The 16477-nt window shown below is 37.0% G+C and overlaps 1 long non-coding RNA gene and 1 pseudogene across 1 annotated transcript in view; one reads left to right on the top strand and one right to left on the bottom strand.

Annotated features, from left to right (window-relative positions):
- LOC140596200 (uncharacterized) overlaps positions 1-16477 on the bottom strand; it is a 623902-nt gene that overhangs the window by 523347 nt on the left and 84078 nt on the right. The window lies entirely within an intron of this gene.
- On the top strand, positions 8339-9551 carry LOC112934443 (heterogeneous nuclear ribonucleoprotein D-like pseudogene; annotated as a pseudogene).

Here is a 16477-nt window from a genome sequence, read left to right as displayed (position 1 = left end):
GTTAGGCCTTAGAATGATTCCATCCTTTCCAGAGTTCCTCATCAGAAAGGTCGTAGATTCTTTTCCCTTGACTTGTTTGCATGCACAATGCCAGCTGTGTCTTGGGAAATTGAAAACTATCTTTTCCTCTTTCAAATGGGTAATTTTTTATTTCTCCTAGCTGCATTTAAGTTACACCCGAGAATGTAACTAAAGAGGCAGCACTGTGCAGTGGGAAGAAGGCTAACCTAAGAGTTATAGACTAGAGTTCTAGCCCCAAGTCCTCTGTTTAGTAACCACATAATCATGGAGAATAGTTTGATGCTTCTGAGCTTCCTCCACTATCAATAAAGACAATGAAAACAACAGTAACACACACTGATTGGGTCTATCTCACAGGGTAATTGCGAAGATCAAATGAGATCATGTGACAATAGTAACTGCTTACCATTTACAGAAAGCTCTCTCATATGCCTTAGTTCATTTAATTCTGTAGAAGCACTTTGAAAATTATAAATGGCTGTGTTAAGCATTGCAATAATCACATGCATGAAATCAGCCACACCCAAAAGCCATAACAAACCTCTTTAAATGTTTATGGCATTCATTCCAATTTATATATAGCCCCATTAGTTGTACTTTCGTTCCTTCTAATGTCATTTTTTTCTTCTAATGTATGCCAGGGTAAAAACCTTAACCTTCTAGGACAAGAAAACCACATTAAAATATATCAGTTAAACAGCTCAGATCCTTATTCATTTATTGCATTATTTTATTTACATATCATTCTATATTTTTAATTATAAATTGCAGCACATGCACAGACTTTATGTATGATTTGTATGTATAAAAGAGACTGTTCTAAGAAATGTGAACATAAATCTACCTCACTGCTTCTTAAGAATAATATTCAGTCAAAATAACACCTCACTGCTTCTTACGTAGGAACAGTATTCATAGTCATAATAATAACAGTGTTATATCAATAAACACATTTGAAAAATATGGTAATCATAAGTGCTGCTCACCAAACATTTATATTTCTCCTCCTTCCCAGATACTGGGACTGCTTTCCCTACAGAAATACACACATTAGGTATGGCCATGTGACTAACTTTGGTCAACAATGCCCAAGTGGAAGTGAAACGTGTCACTTCTGGGTGGAAGCTTTAAGAGCCAGTGCATAATACATCACACAGTCTTTGTCAAGGAAAGGGAGCCCGCAATGTTAGAGATGGCAGTTACTCTGTCAACCTGAGTCCTGGAATGATGATGACCTGAGTCAGACCCTCAAGCAACCAAAACTATATAGCCAAAACAAGATATTAAGTTTTGTTACTTTAATCCCCAAGAGTCACAGTTTGTTCCTGAAACACAATGTCCTATCCTGCGTAATATAGATTTCATGATTACAAATTTGGACTCTGAATTCAAAAAGCTCAAATTTAACTTCCATTTCAGATGTCTATAAAATGTATTATGGAACCTCCCTGAGCTTAACTTTTCATATGTAAAGGGGGCAAGAACAATATCTATGTCATAGGGTAGTTTTGAGGGATTAAATGAAAGAGTATAAGTCTATGAAAAGTGTCTAGCATATATTAGCTGGTCAGTCAATGTTGATCATGTGAGCCTCATAATCCTGCAAGGTGAAAGGCATCCACATAGAAGATGAGAAAATAGAAGCCAGTAAAAAATATATTTGTCTTGAACAAGGTCATAGAATTTGTTACCGGCACAACTAAACCTAAACTGAAAATCTCTTAATGCCTAGCCTAGCCCATTGTTGAATTTTAAAATATAAATCATACCCGGAATTTAGAATAATTGTTTTAAAGTTATGATTCATAACCTAAGGGCTCCTAACACCCAGGAGTCCATAAGAGTAGTAATAAAAAGTCTGGAATCTCTTCTACTACCTTCAACAACTTAATATATATTATACATTTCCCCTACAGAGAAGACTAAACAATCTACAAAAATATCAAGCTTCTTGTCTTTAACAGCAAACAAAGAAGCTCCACTTGGAAATACTGGTTATCTAATGATGAACAAAAATACTTATTGATAATACCTATGCCTGTGATTTTTAAAAAATGAGACAGTAATTAATGAGTGAATAAATGCCACTTGTAATATGAAAAAATGGTCACACAATGATAACCATGGGGGAAAAGTGAAGCAGGTAGTGATGGGTAACAAGAAAAGGCATGCTTGCTAGTGAAAGGGCTGTGGACCACGGTTTTTTAAGCACCTTTGAGATGTAACTCATATACCACACAATTATTCTTTTAAAGTATACAATGTAATGATTTTTACTATATACAGAGGTGTACATCAATCACCACTATCTAATTGTGAAATATTCTATCACCCCAAAAACAAACCCCAGGTCCTGGCAAACACTGATCAACTTTCTATCTCTATAGATTTTCCTATTCTGGATATTTCACATAAATGGAATCATACAATACCGTGACCTTTTGTGTCAGGTTTCTTTCACTTGCCATAATATATCCAAAGTTCACCATGCTGTAGCATGTATCAATACTTCATTTTGTTTTATGGCCAAATAATATCCTATTATATGAATATAGATTTTGTCTCTCCATTTACCACTTGATGGGCATCTGGTTCATTATTACTTATTGGCTACGCTGCTCTAAATATGCTTGTACAATTTTTTTATGTGGACATGTTTTCATTTCTCTTGGCTATATATCTAGTAGTGAAATTGCCTGATTATATGTTAACTCTATGCTTAACTATTTGAAGAACTGCCAGGCTGTTTTCTAAAGCAGCTGTGCCATTTTACATTTCCAACAGCAATGTATAAGAGTCCTAATTTCTCCACATCCTCACCAACACTTGTCTATCTTTTCTTTTATAGCCATCCTACTAGATGTGAAGTCCTATTTCACTGTGATTTTGATTTGCATGTGTGGAACACAATCTCAAAACTAATCTGTTTTAGTATAAACTGAATGCTAGAACCTAAGGTACCTTTCAGAACCAAACACAGAAAAAGGCAAAAACAAGTTACTTTACAGAAAAGTCAACTGCCCTTCTTCCAAGGGGGGAAAAAAAAGTTAACAGTGAATAGGTTTACATAGCTCCAATAAATAAATAATTATCTATATATCTACTTGTGGGGTGCCTGCCTGGGTGGTTCAGTCAGTTAAGTGTCTGCCTTTGGCTCAGGTCATGATCTCAGGGTCCTGGGATGGAGCCCAGCAGCAAGCTCCCTGCTCAGCAGGGGAGGCTGCTTCTCCCTCTCCCTCTGCCCCTGCTCATGCTCCTGCTGTCTCTCTCTCTCTCTCCCCCTCTCTCTCACACACACTCTCAATCTCAAATAAATAAATAAAATCTTTTTAAAAATAAATAAATATCTACTTGTTTGTTCACATATTTTAATTTATGGCCAACCTCATTCAAAAGAAGTAAAAGCAACTAAAAAATAGACAATTAGGGGACAATAAGTGAAAAGATTAAAGAGAAGGAAAAAATCCAAAGCAAAATGAAGGCAAAGGTAACACAAAATTTTTACAAACACAAAAATATAAAACAGAAATTCTATTCAACTAAAAAAAAAAAAAGAAAAGAAATTCTATACAACTGTCAAAAGTAGGTCACAAATGCAGTTTTGTAAGTTAAAGTAATTAACATGTACTTTTTGCAAGTACATGTTAATTTATATACTATTCATATGGTTAACTGCATATCAGTTACCCAAATGAAATAAAGCTTTTCCTGATACTAAAGCTTGAAGAAATAAAATCCCTGCAGATTCTAAGGAAGAGACAAGAGATGCTGCAAAACTTCCCAAACTACTACTGGGTAGGCCTATTTCACCAAAATCACCATGACCCCTTGCTATAATAATACTTATTCCCAGGTGGTAGCTCAGATCCGAGTTTACAAACACCTAGGATGATTCTTTTGTACAATCTGGCCTTGGAGCCACCTGTGTAGTGTTATAATAGTCTCCGTAGTATCTGTCAATAAATACAATGAATTTCAACAGCTGCTTTTCATAGTGCTCTTCAGTGCAAGTAAATGAAATACAAAACGAAAGCATGCCCTATGAAACAGCCAAAATTTGGGGACTACACAGCTTTCCAATGGTCTCACCTGATCCAAGAGTAAAACATATAGTAGTATGTCCTAGAAAATGATCCATGCACACAAACTCAAAATTTTACATAAAATATCATGAAGTGTATAGACTTCCTGAAGCCCAGTGTATAGGCTTCCTGAGGCCCTTCAGGTAAGGAGCTCTGCTTTAAACTAACTGCTTCCCCAACATTAATGTGCATACAAAACCCCTAAAGAAATCCAGTTAAAATGCAGCTTCTGATACAGTACTCCTGGAACAGGTTCTGAGAGCCTCCATTCCCTCCAAGTTCTCAACTGACGCTGATATTTCTGGACCTACCAAATCTTTTTAGAAGGACTGATCCTGAGGAACTATATGTCCCTGAGACAATGCTCTATGAATATATGTTCTTATCATTAAGCTTCCACAGAAAAAGCAAAATTCTATTGTCAGGGAAAAACCTGGAGCTGCAGCTACACTGTTTCCACGCCAAATTAAATGCTTGGGTTAATTTTTTTGTTCCTATCTAATTGACAGAAAAGGTTTTCTGAGAATTTATATATTTATTTATCTGTGGTTTCCCCTTCCCTGAGACATAGCAGCTATGGGGCATTTGAGTCCTTAATACGACCACTGTAATTACATACCTAGCCATTCCATTGCAAAAATTGGCCCAGTGGGGTTCTTAGAGTACTTACATTGTATACCTGTTATCTTGTCTATTTTAGCCACTATCTAATCAAATAACAGTGTAGACATTAACTCTATTACATAGTAGTTACAATGATTGTAAGTAATTTTAGTAGTTGTCAACATATTTTTTTCAAAATTAAGTAAAATATGTAGAGAATAATTAATTCCACATATTTTCACCAATAAACAACCTAGTGGAAATCTTCTACAATGTACTTACAGCTTAATCCCACTAATCTAAGGTTCATTTGTTTGGAGCACCTAAGATGCACAGAACTGGGTCCTTAATCAAAACTTGCTATCATGATAGCATGATAGACCCACGCAGGCACTGTCTTATTTATTGACTTATGAATTCATTATTTTAATAATATTATAAACCCATGATCCCATTAGCTCAATCTAAGAACTAAAACATTAGCAATAACCTACACCTATCTGCTTCTCCCCATCCTAGTCTCCTCTCTCTTGCTGATAACAATCATCCTGAATTTCATGATTATATTTAACATTTCTTACTTTTTCTTTAATCTTATCTCATAAGTGTATGTGTGCATGCATACATGCTTATGCAAGTAAGCAATGTAAACAATATATTTGATTTTTCTTGGATTGCACTTTATATAAAGGGGATGATACTGTAAAGAGTAACTCGTAAGACTTAAATCTTTTACTTTATAAGATTATCCAGGCTATTACATAATATAGTTCATTCACTTTTCATACTTTATAATATTCCACTCTGTCAATATATCACAATTTACCCATTCTCCTGTTGATGAGGATTTGGGTTCCTTCTGGTTTTTTTCTGTTATAATAGAGGCTGCTATGAATAGCAGATATGCAGAATAGTAGAATAGATAGCAGAATAGTAGATATGACTCCTAGTTTACAGTTACTAACATTTCTCTTGAGAATATACCTAGGATTAGAATTGCTAGGTCACAGTGAATGTGAATATTCAACTTTACAAGATAATACCAGTATGTTTTCTGAAATAATTATACTAATATATAATTCCAGCATCAACATACAAATAATATTGTTTATCCTCCTCTTCCTCAGGACTTGGCAATGTCAAACTTCTTAATCATTTTCAAACGAATATTTAAAAATATTCTTTCAGGGATCTCTGGTGGCTCAGTGGTTTAGTGCCTGCCTTCAGCCGAGGGCGTGATCCTGGAGTTCCGGGATCGAGTCCCGCATTGGGCTCCCTGCATGGAGCCTGCTTCTCCCTCTGCCTGCATCTCTGCCTCTCTCTTTCTCTGTGTCTCTCATGAATAAATAAATAAAATCTTTAAAAAATATTCTTTCAAAAAAAATATTCTTTCATGCCTTGATTTTAATTTTTCTAATAATCAGTGATGTTGACTAGCTTATGTATTATCATCCTTATTTATTTCCTCAGCTACAAAATTTATGTCTTTTGTCCATTCTTCTATTAGGTTATCCCTTTTAGTGATTTAAGATTTTATTTATTTATTTATTCATGAAAGACACAGACATAGGCAGAGAGAGAAGCAGGCTCCATGCAGGGAGCCTGATGTGGGACCCAATCCTGTAACTCCAGGATCACTTCTGGGCCGAAGGCAGATGCTCAACCACTGAACCATCCAGGCGTCCCATCCTTTTTAATGATTTTTACAAGTTCTTTACATATTCGTGATACCAACGTTTTGATTTTATCTGTTGCAAATAATTTCTCAGAGTCTAGATTATCTTTTCACTTACAACAAGTTGTCTTTCCAGTAACAAAAATTTGTAATTGAATGTGATTTATTTTATCAGGCTTATTAGGTTTTTGATTGTGCTTTATGTCACATTTAAAAAATAGTTTGCTATCCCAAAACTCAAGATGTTTACCGAAGGTTTTTTACTAAAAAAGGTAGTTTTGGGGATCCCTGGGTGGCGCAGCGGTTTGGCACCTGCCTTTGGCCCAGGGCGCGATCCTGGAGACCCGGGATCGAATCCCACATCAGGCTCCCGGTGCATGGAGCCTGCTTCTCCCTCCGCCTGTGTCTCTGCCTCTCTCTCTCTCTCTCTCTCTCTGTGACTATCATAAATAAAAAAATAAATAAAAAGGTAGTTTTGCTTTTCACACTTAATTCTTCTGAAGTTCACATTCATATACCACATGAGGGATAGAAATCCATATTGTCTCCATTTTGAATAATCAAGTTTTCTACTTCATTTATTTAATAGTCTCCCCATAACAGAGTGATCTCCACTCCAAATAAGTCATATGTCAAAGTTCCATATATATGTGAGTTTGTTTCTGGACTGTTTTCACTTTCATAGGCTCGTATCTATTAGACAAGAATCTCAAAGACACATAGACTCATGTTTTCTGTTCTACTTCTCTATTCTTGACCAATACCACATTGTTTTACTGGATACCCTAAAACTTTATAAACTTAGATATTTGCTGGTGTATGAACATTCTTGCACTGTTCTTCAAGATTTTTTTTTTTTAACTACGTTAGGGTATTTCTATTTCCATATAAATTTAAGAAACAGCTTACCAATTTCAATTTTTAAAAAAAGAACTGGGATCATAATCAGCATTTTCTTCAATCTATAGATCAACTTAAAAAAAACTGACTCTTTAAAACAGACTTCTGGGGGCATCTGCGTAGTTAAGTGGTGTCTGCCTTCGGCTAGGGTAGTGATCCCGGGGTTCTAGGATCCAGTCCCCACGTCGGACTCCCCACAGGGAGCCTGCTTCTCCTTCTGCCCATGTCTCTGCCCTTCTCTCTCTCTCTCCTCTCTCTCTCTGTCGCTCATGAATGAATAAATAAAATCTTTTTTAAAATAAATAAATAAATAAATAAATAACAATCCTCTTTCATTAGGTTAGTTAACTTTATGTGCTTTGTCCTAGGTCTTGATGTTTTTGGATGATTCTGTAAGAACCGTAAAATTGACAAACTTCTAGCACAACAGAAAAAAGAGAAAAAAATAAACATTAATATCAGGAATGAAAGAGAGGAATGCCTAGGTGGCTCAGCGGTTGAGTGTCTGCCTTTGGCTCATGGTGTGATCCTGGAGGCCCTGAATCAAGTCTCACATCGGGCTCCCTGCACGGAGCCTGCTTCTCTCTCTGCTTGTGTCTTTGCCTCTCTCTCTCTGTCTCTCTCTCTCTCATGAATAAATAAATAAAATCTTTTTTAAAAAAAGAGAGAGATATTACAAGTCTCACAAACGTTAAAAGTGTAACAAAACTATACTATCAACAACTCTATGTACCTAAATCTTAGATAAAACAGTCAATTCCTCAGAAATCACACTGTCGCACTTTTTTTTTTTTTTTTTTTTTTTTTTATTTATGATAGAGAGAGAGAGAGGCAGAGACACAGGCAGAGGGAGAAGCAGGCTCCATGCACCGGGAGCCCGACGTGGGATTCGATCCCGCGTCTCCAGGATCGCGCCCTGGGCCAAAGGCAGGCGCCAAAGCGCTGCGCCACCCAGGGCTCCCACATTGCCGCATTTTAAATCCAGCTCCATACAACGCTCCGCCGCCGCTGCTGCCGCGACCCGGCCTGCGCGCCAGCACCCCCGGCCGACAGCTCCGCCACCATCGAGGACATGAACGAGTACAGCAACATAGAGGAATTCGCAGAGGGATCCGAGGGATCCGAGGGATCCAAGATCAACGCGAGCAAGAATCAGCAGGATGACGGTAAAATGTTTATTGGAGGCTTGAGCTGGGATACAAGCAAGAAAGATCTGACTGAATATTTGTCTCGATTTGGGGAAGTTGTAGACTGTACAATTAAAACAGATCCAGTGACTGGAAGATCAAGAGGATTTGGATTTGTGCTTTTCAAAGACGCTGCTAGTGTTGATAAGGTTTTGGAACTGAAAGAACACAAACTGGATGGCAAGTTGATAGACCCCAAAAGGGCCAAAGCTTTAAAAGGGAAAGAACCCCCAAAAAAGGTTTTTGTGGGTGGATTGAGCCCAGATACTTCTGAAGAACAAATTAAAGAATATTTTGGAGCCTTTGGAGAGATTGAAAATATTGAACTTCCCATGGATACAAAAACAAACGAAAGAAGAGGATTTTGTTTTATTACCTATACAGACGAAGAGCCAGTAAAGAAATTGTTAGAAAGCAGATATCATCAAATTGGTTCTGGGAAGTGTGAAATCAAAGTTGCACAACCCAAAGAGGTATATAGGCAGCAACAGCAACAACAAAAAGGAGGAAGAGGTGCTGCAGCTGGTGGACGAGGTGGTACTAGGGGTCGTGGACGAGGTCAGGGCCAAAACTGGAACCAAGGATTTAATAACTATTATGATCAAGGATATGGAAATTACGATAGTGCCTATGGTGGTGATCAAAACTATAGTGGCTATGGCGGCTATGATTATACTGGGTATAACTATGGGAACTATGGATATGGACAGGGATATGCAGACTACAGTGGCCAACAGAGCACTTACGGCAAGGCGTCTAGAGGGGGTGGCAATCACCAAAACAATTACCAGCCATACTAAAGGAGGACATTGGAGAAAACAGGAGGAGATTGCTTAAAGTTAACCCATCTTGCAGGACGACATTGAAGATTGGTCTTCTGTTGATCTAAGATGATTATTTTGTAAAAGACTTTCTAGTGTACAAGACACAACCGTGTCCAACTGTATATAGCCGCCAATTAGTTTCCTTTGTTTTTACTTTGTCTTTTGCTATCTGTGTTACGACTCGATGTGGATTTGTGTTTATACAAATTTTATTTGTATGATTTCATGTTAAACCTCAAATAAATGCTTCCTTATGTGATTGTTAAAAAAAAAAAAAAAGAAATCACACACTGTCAAAACTCAACTCAAGATGAAGAGGTAATATACACAGTCCTTAAGTATTGAAAAAACTTGGGCAGCCCGGGTGGCTCAGCGGTTTAGTGCCGCTTTCAGCCTGGGGTACGATCCTGGGGACCTGAGATCGAGTCCCACATCGGGCTCCCTGCATGGAGCCTGCTTCTCCCTCTGCCTGTGTCTCTGCCTGTGTCTCTCTCTGTGTGTCTCTCATGAATAAATAAATGAAATCTTTAAAAAGCAATAAAATAAAGAAACTGAGAATGTAATTTTGAAACGTGTCCAAAAATGGTATCTCCGGGGCATGCCTGGGTGGCTCAGTCAGTTAAGTACCCATTCTTGATTTCAGCGCCAGTTATGAGTAATATCCAGCTCCCTTGGGCTCTGCACGGAGTGTGGAGGCTGCTTAAAATTCTCTCTCCCTCAGCTCCCGCCACTCACCTCCGCTCATGCACACATTCTTTAAATGTTTTAAAAAATGTTTAAATGTTTAAATGTTTAAAATGTTTAAATGTTTAAAAAACAAACAAAAAAAAAGTATCTCCAGGCCCAGAAAGTTTCACTAGCAATTCCTACCAAACGTTTTAAAAAATAATGCCAATCTACACAATCTCCTCTAGAAAATAGAGGAAGGAATACTTCTCAACTCATTTTATGAGGTCGACATTATCCTGATACCAAAACCAGTCAATAATACAAAAAAACTACAGATCAATATGCCTCATGAATACAAATGTAAAAATCCTCCACAACATATCAGAAAATTCAATCAGGTAACAACATATAAAAATAATATCTTATAACCAAATAGGGTTTGTACCAGGAATACAAGTCTGGTTCAAGGTTCTAAAATTAATCAACATAATCCAACATATTAAATGGCTTAATGTAGAAAATCACATTATCATATCAATGGATGTACAAAAGGCATTTGACAAAATTCAATATTAAAATGTGATTTTTTTTAAACACACCAAACTAGGAATAGAAGGGAATTTCTTCAACCTAATAAAAGGCATCTATGAAATCTATAGCTAACATTGCACCTAATGGAGATTAAGTGGGTTTCCTTCTTATGGTCCGGAATAAGGCAAGGATGCAGTACAAAAAGGGAATGAAAAAACATGCATACCAACTGGAAATTAAGAAGAAATTAAATGATCCCTATATGTTATTTGTTTGTTTGTTTTTAAGATTTTATTTATTTATTCATGAGAGACACACAGAGAGAGGCAGGGACACAGGCAGAGGGAGAAGCAGGCTCCATGCAGGGAACCCAATGTGGGACTCGATCCTGGGACCCCAAGATCATGCCCTGGGCCAAAGGCAGGTGTTAAACTGCTGAGCCACCCAGGGATCCCCCTGATCCCTATATGTTAATAACATACTTTCTAAGTACAAAATTCCAAACAATCTAAAAGCAAACAACACCAAAAAAAAAAAAAACTCCTAGTAAGTTTAATAAGATTGTAAAACAGAAAGTCAGTCAAAAAAAAAAAAATCAATCACATTTCTATATATTAACAATGTACAGTTGGAAACTGAACTTTTTTTAAGTTTCCTTTTATTTATTTATTCATATTTTTAAGTTTCCTTTTATTAACCATGTATAACACTTCCATCCAGATCACTACAGCTTAAAGTAGATCACTACCCTTATCAGCTATTTAGTAGCCAAGAGCAATGGATAAGATCCATTCGACAGTTCTGAAAAGTTCGCACGTGCTCCATGGATAATTCCATTTAAAATAGCTTTAAAACATGACCTACTTAAGTATAAACCCAACAAAAAATGTACAGGATATAAATGCAGAAAACTTCAAAAACTAAATGAAAGATATCAACAAAAACCTAAATAAATGTTGAGACAGTGTTTTCATGGATTTAAAGATTCAATATAGTTTAGATGTCACTTCTCCCCTAAATGATAAGTTTAATTCAATACCATTAGCAATTTTTTTAAAAGATTTTATTTATTTATTCATGAGAGATACAGAGAGATTGGCAGAGACACAGGCAGAGGGAGAAGCAGGATCCTTGCAGGGAGCCCGATGTGGGACTCAGTCCCGGGATCGAGTCCCAAGACCATGCCCTGAGGTGAAGGCAGCAGCCCAACCACTGAACCACCCAAGCATCCCAAATTTTTCTTTTGTTTTGTTTTGTAGATACAGACAAGCTGATCCTAAAACTACATGGAAAGGTTAAAAAATAAACACCTAGAGTAACCAAAAATATTTTGAAAAAAGAACTAAGTTGAAAGATTCACACGATCCAAATTTAAAACATATTATTATAAAACTACAATAGTCAAGATTGCTCGGTATTATACCAAAAGGATAAACAGAGCAATGGAATAAGCAGCCTAAAATTCGATCTACACACATATGGCAAACTTATGTTTATAAAAGGTTAAAATGCTATTTTGTGTGGAAAGTAGTCTTCTCAAGACAAATGATGCTGCTGTTCTCAAAGAGAAATTTATAATTATATGCCCGTGTTCACAGCATTAGTCAAAGTCTCCAAAATGTGGACAAAGCCAAAGTGTCCATCAATACATAAATGGAGAAACAAAATGTGATACATACATATATGCAATATTATGTGGCCTTAAAAAGGAAGTAAATTCGGACACATGCTATAATACAGATAAATCTCGAAGATACTATGCTAAGTGAAATAAGTCACAAAAAAGACATATACTATAAAATTCCACTTATATAAGGTATCTATGTAGTCAAATTCAGAGAAACAAAAAGTAGAATGGGGAGGGAGGAAATGGGGAGTTGCTTAATGGATATAGGGTTTCAGATCTGCAAGATAAATTTCTGGTGATTGGACAAAAAACAATGTGAATATACTTAACACTGTTGAATTGTACACAAAAATGGTAAGATGGTACACTTTGTTTTTTACAATTTTTTACATTGTTAAGTTAAAAATGGGTGCTGGGAGCACCTGGCTGGCTCAGTCAATAGAGCATGTGATTCTTGATCTTAAGGTCCTGAGATCAAGCCCCATGTTAGGCACAGAGCTTACTTAAAAACAAACAAAAACAAAAAACTAAGAAATTTTAAAAATGAAAATAAAAAATAAAAATGGGTGCTGGAAAAAATTATCGAAAATCTACCAAAGTTTCCTGGAAAAGGGTTAGAGATTAATGGAGATAAATAGTAAATATGCATCAGGGATCTTCTGAGGTGATTAAAACATTCTAAAACTATTCATGGTGATGGTTGTAGAACTTAAAAAATTTTTTTGATTACTGAATTGTATACTTTAAAATGATGAATTATGAAAGGGTAAAATATGCCTCCATAATGGAATTATTTTTTTAAATGATGCAAGACCACTATTTCTAAGGAATCTCCTGTCTGCTTTCTGTTGTTATAAATTGTACTTAGATATGATGCCAAAAGCATGATCCATAAAAGAAAAAAACTGATAAAGTACACTTCACAAAATTTAAAATGAAAAAGGTTTTCTTTTCTTTGCAAAAGACTCTGTGAAGAGCATAAAAAGATAGTTACAGACAAGGAGAAAATACATGCAAATCACAGAACTGACAAAAGACTTATATCCAGAATGTATAAAGAAATCTCAAAGCTCAACAGTAAGAAAACAAATAATTCAATTTTTAAATGTGCATAAGACTTGACTGGACACTTCACCAAAGAAGATACTCAAGTGGCAAAAAAATTAATAAAGGAATTAGGTTCAACATCATTAGCCACTGGGAAAATGCAAATTGAAACCATGAGATGATATATCACTACAGAGCAATTAAGAATGACTAAAATTAAAAAATATTGGCAATACCAAAAGTTGGTGAGGATGCAATCAACTATAACTCCCATGTCTCCTTGTAGGAATGCACAATTGTATAGCCTCTCTGAAAAATGATTTGACCATTTCTTATAAAATTAAACACACACTGGACTGTATGACCCAGCAAACCCACTCCTAGGTATTTACCCTCAAGAAAACAGGTGTTCACAGCAAAACCTCTAATGAGTATTTAGAGTTTCTGTTCATAACTGCCCCAAATCAGAAGCAACGCACATGGCTATTAACAGATGAATGTATAAACAAGCTGTGGTATATCCATACAATGGAATACTACTCAGTGATAGAAAGGGATGAGCATGCAACCAAGTGAATGAATTTCCAGATAATTTTGCTGAGTGACGTTCTGTAAAAGACAAAACTATGGTGAAGAAAAGTTGATCACTGCTTTCTAGGGGCTAGAAGGGGGTAGACAGTATGTAAAAAAAATAGCAGAAGTTTTCAGGGGAGATGGAATTGTTCTGTATCCTCATCACAGTGAGAGCTTCATGAATTTGTATACGTGTTAAAACTCATAGAAATCCACACCAAAAAAGAGCACCTTCACTGAACTATAATTTTAAAAATAAAATTAAAAATAAATCCTGGGTCGGGGCACCTGGGTGGCTCAATCAGTGAAAGCATCTGCCTTTGGCTCAGGTCATGATCCCAGGGTCCTGGGATTGAGCCCCAAATTGGACTCTGCTCAGCAAGGAGCCTCCTTCTCCCTCTCCTTCTGCACCCCCCACCTCCCCTTGCTTGTGCTCTCTCTCTCACTCTTGCTCTCTCTCTCAAATAAATAAATCTTTAAAAAATAAAAAAAATAAAATAAATTTGGTTCAAAATGGTTAAGATGGTAAGTTTTATGTTATATAATTTTGCCACAATAAAAAAAAAGTCAATCAATCATTCCTAGTTCAATCATTAACCAACTCTGAGTCCTTGGGCAATTTTATCTCATTTTACTAGTATTTAAAATGTAAATAATAGGGGCACCAGAGTGGTGAAGTCAGTGAAGCATTCAAACTCTTGGTTTTGGCTCAGGTCGTGCTCTCAGGGTCATGAGATAGAGCTCCATGTAGGGCTCCACACAAAGTATGAAGTCTGCTTGAGATTCTCTTTCCCTCTCCCTCTGTCCCCAGTTCCCTCTCTCTCTCTAAAATAAATAACTCTAAAAATGATTTTTTAATGTGAATAATAAAGCTACTTACCTCATAGGCTTATGAGAATTAAATGAAAACTTTATATAAAATGCTCAGCATAGAGTAAGGTCTCAATAAGTACTAGCAGTTATTTTTTACCCTGTAGATACTAATATCACCCCCACTGAATCCATCCTAAATGAACTCCCTGAGATCATTTTTCTTAATCTCCACTTTCATTATTTTCCTATCCTTTCAAAATATGTCTGCACCTTGTCCATTCAGCAGAGCAGATGGGCCCTCAGGAGGAGCACAAATTCCTGCTAATGAGTAAGTCCCTTAATTCATATCCTTGGGCATACACAACAGCCCATAATGAACAAGAATTTGCTACATCCTCAGGATATCATGCTTAGGCTGCTGCCTACTGTTCTTGAGACAGAGCCACCATCCCTGCGTCCCAGGAATACTCCCCTCTCCCTACAAGTTATTATCAACGTCTCAGTACAGACTTAATAGAGGAGAATTCTAGATTGCATGGGGGAGAAGACCAAGAGGGAAGAGGGAAAACCAATAGGAAAGTGGGAAAATAACAGACATATTTTGCCGAGTTCAAAGTTGGCCAAGGGCCAACCGTCTCAGCCCATTTTTATTTAACAGTCCCCTCCCCTATATTGAGAAATGGAATCTTACCTCAATTCACCCTAGCATCTAGGAAAATCTTTGGAAAAGTAGAACAAAGAGTGAGGCAAATGGGTTTGACACTGGATGCAACACTTCTGCAGGCCACAGCTCCATAATCTGTATTATCCAATAAATTATTTCCCCTGATAGGCTATCATGCCCTCTGTCCCCCTTGCAAAACCATGTTTCTGGTACTGTTTGCTCCATTATGTTCCACTGAAAAACGAGGCATACATCATGCCCCCAACAATAGCTCCCAGAACTTAAGAGTTGCCTGCATCAGAAACCATCATAGAGAAGAGAAAGAAATTTCCATCTCCCGCCCCCTCATGATCAAACTGGGGCTTCAGCCCACACAGATCTGTCACTCTGAGAAGGCTCCCCAGTCACAGCATCATCTTTGCCAAGGAAGAACAGAGAAAATTGCATCTCACAGCTACACAAAGTTAACTTTTCTATTCTAGCCTGTATTTTAGCAGCACTGCCTCCTTCAACAATTATCTCAAAAGTACAAATTCAGTTTTCACCTGGAGTGGAAATCTGACTTGGGAAAGGAGTCTCCTGAGCTAAGTTCACATCAGAGCCTAAAATCATGCTGCAAAAGAACCAAACTATTGAACTGGGCAAGATTTGACGTGGCTTAAAAAGCCTACTTTGATAAGCCCCCTCTTGAATTTGTGACCTGAGATGGAGAGAAACACTCATTGAAAAAGAATTAAATATGGGGTTTCTATCATGCCCTACTGCCATCCCAGAATAGCAGCACTAATATTGACTCACACACACTCTGTGATTGAAATCTTACCCATTCTCTACAACTCCATTCAAATGTCATCTTTTAGGAAGCTTCCTTAAGTGGCCAGGCCTATAGCCCATTTTCTATCCCAAACTTCTTAGCATATATTTATAATTGTGTTGTGTGCTACTCAGTCATGGCAGAAAAAAGGTTAGGCTTCTCTTCCCAACTATACAGTAGGCTCAAGTGTAAGGAGTCTGTACAAAACATCCCTGGTATGTGGTAGGAGTTGTTGATCAACTACAAAACACTGAAGTGCTAAGGAAGCTTAAGCAACCCTGGCCCCCACTGGGTCCACAGAAACTCATGTAGACAGGGCCACCCATTATCAGTATTGAGAAGAAGACACCTTCCAATAATTTATATACTCCTGAAAGCTCTTTTGCTACCATATAAATGAAAATTCGTTCAAAATGGTCAGTCCGAACATTTGAGTTCAGAAGATTC

Source organism: Vulpes vulpes, chromosome X, assembly GCF_048418805.1.
Source record: "Vulpes vulpes isolate BD-2025 chromosome X, VulVul3, whole genome shotgun sequence".
NCBI classification, from domain to species: Eukaryota; Metazoa; Chordata; class Mammalia; order Carnivora; family Canidae; genus Vulpes; species Vulpes vulpes.
The sequence above is the reverse complement of the archived record's forward strand: the minus strand, read 5'-3'. Positions and strand labels throughout refer to the sequence as shown.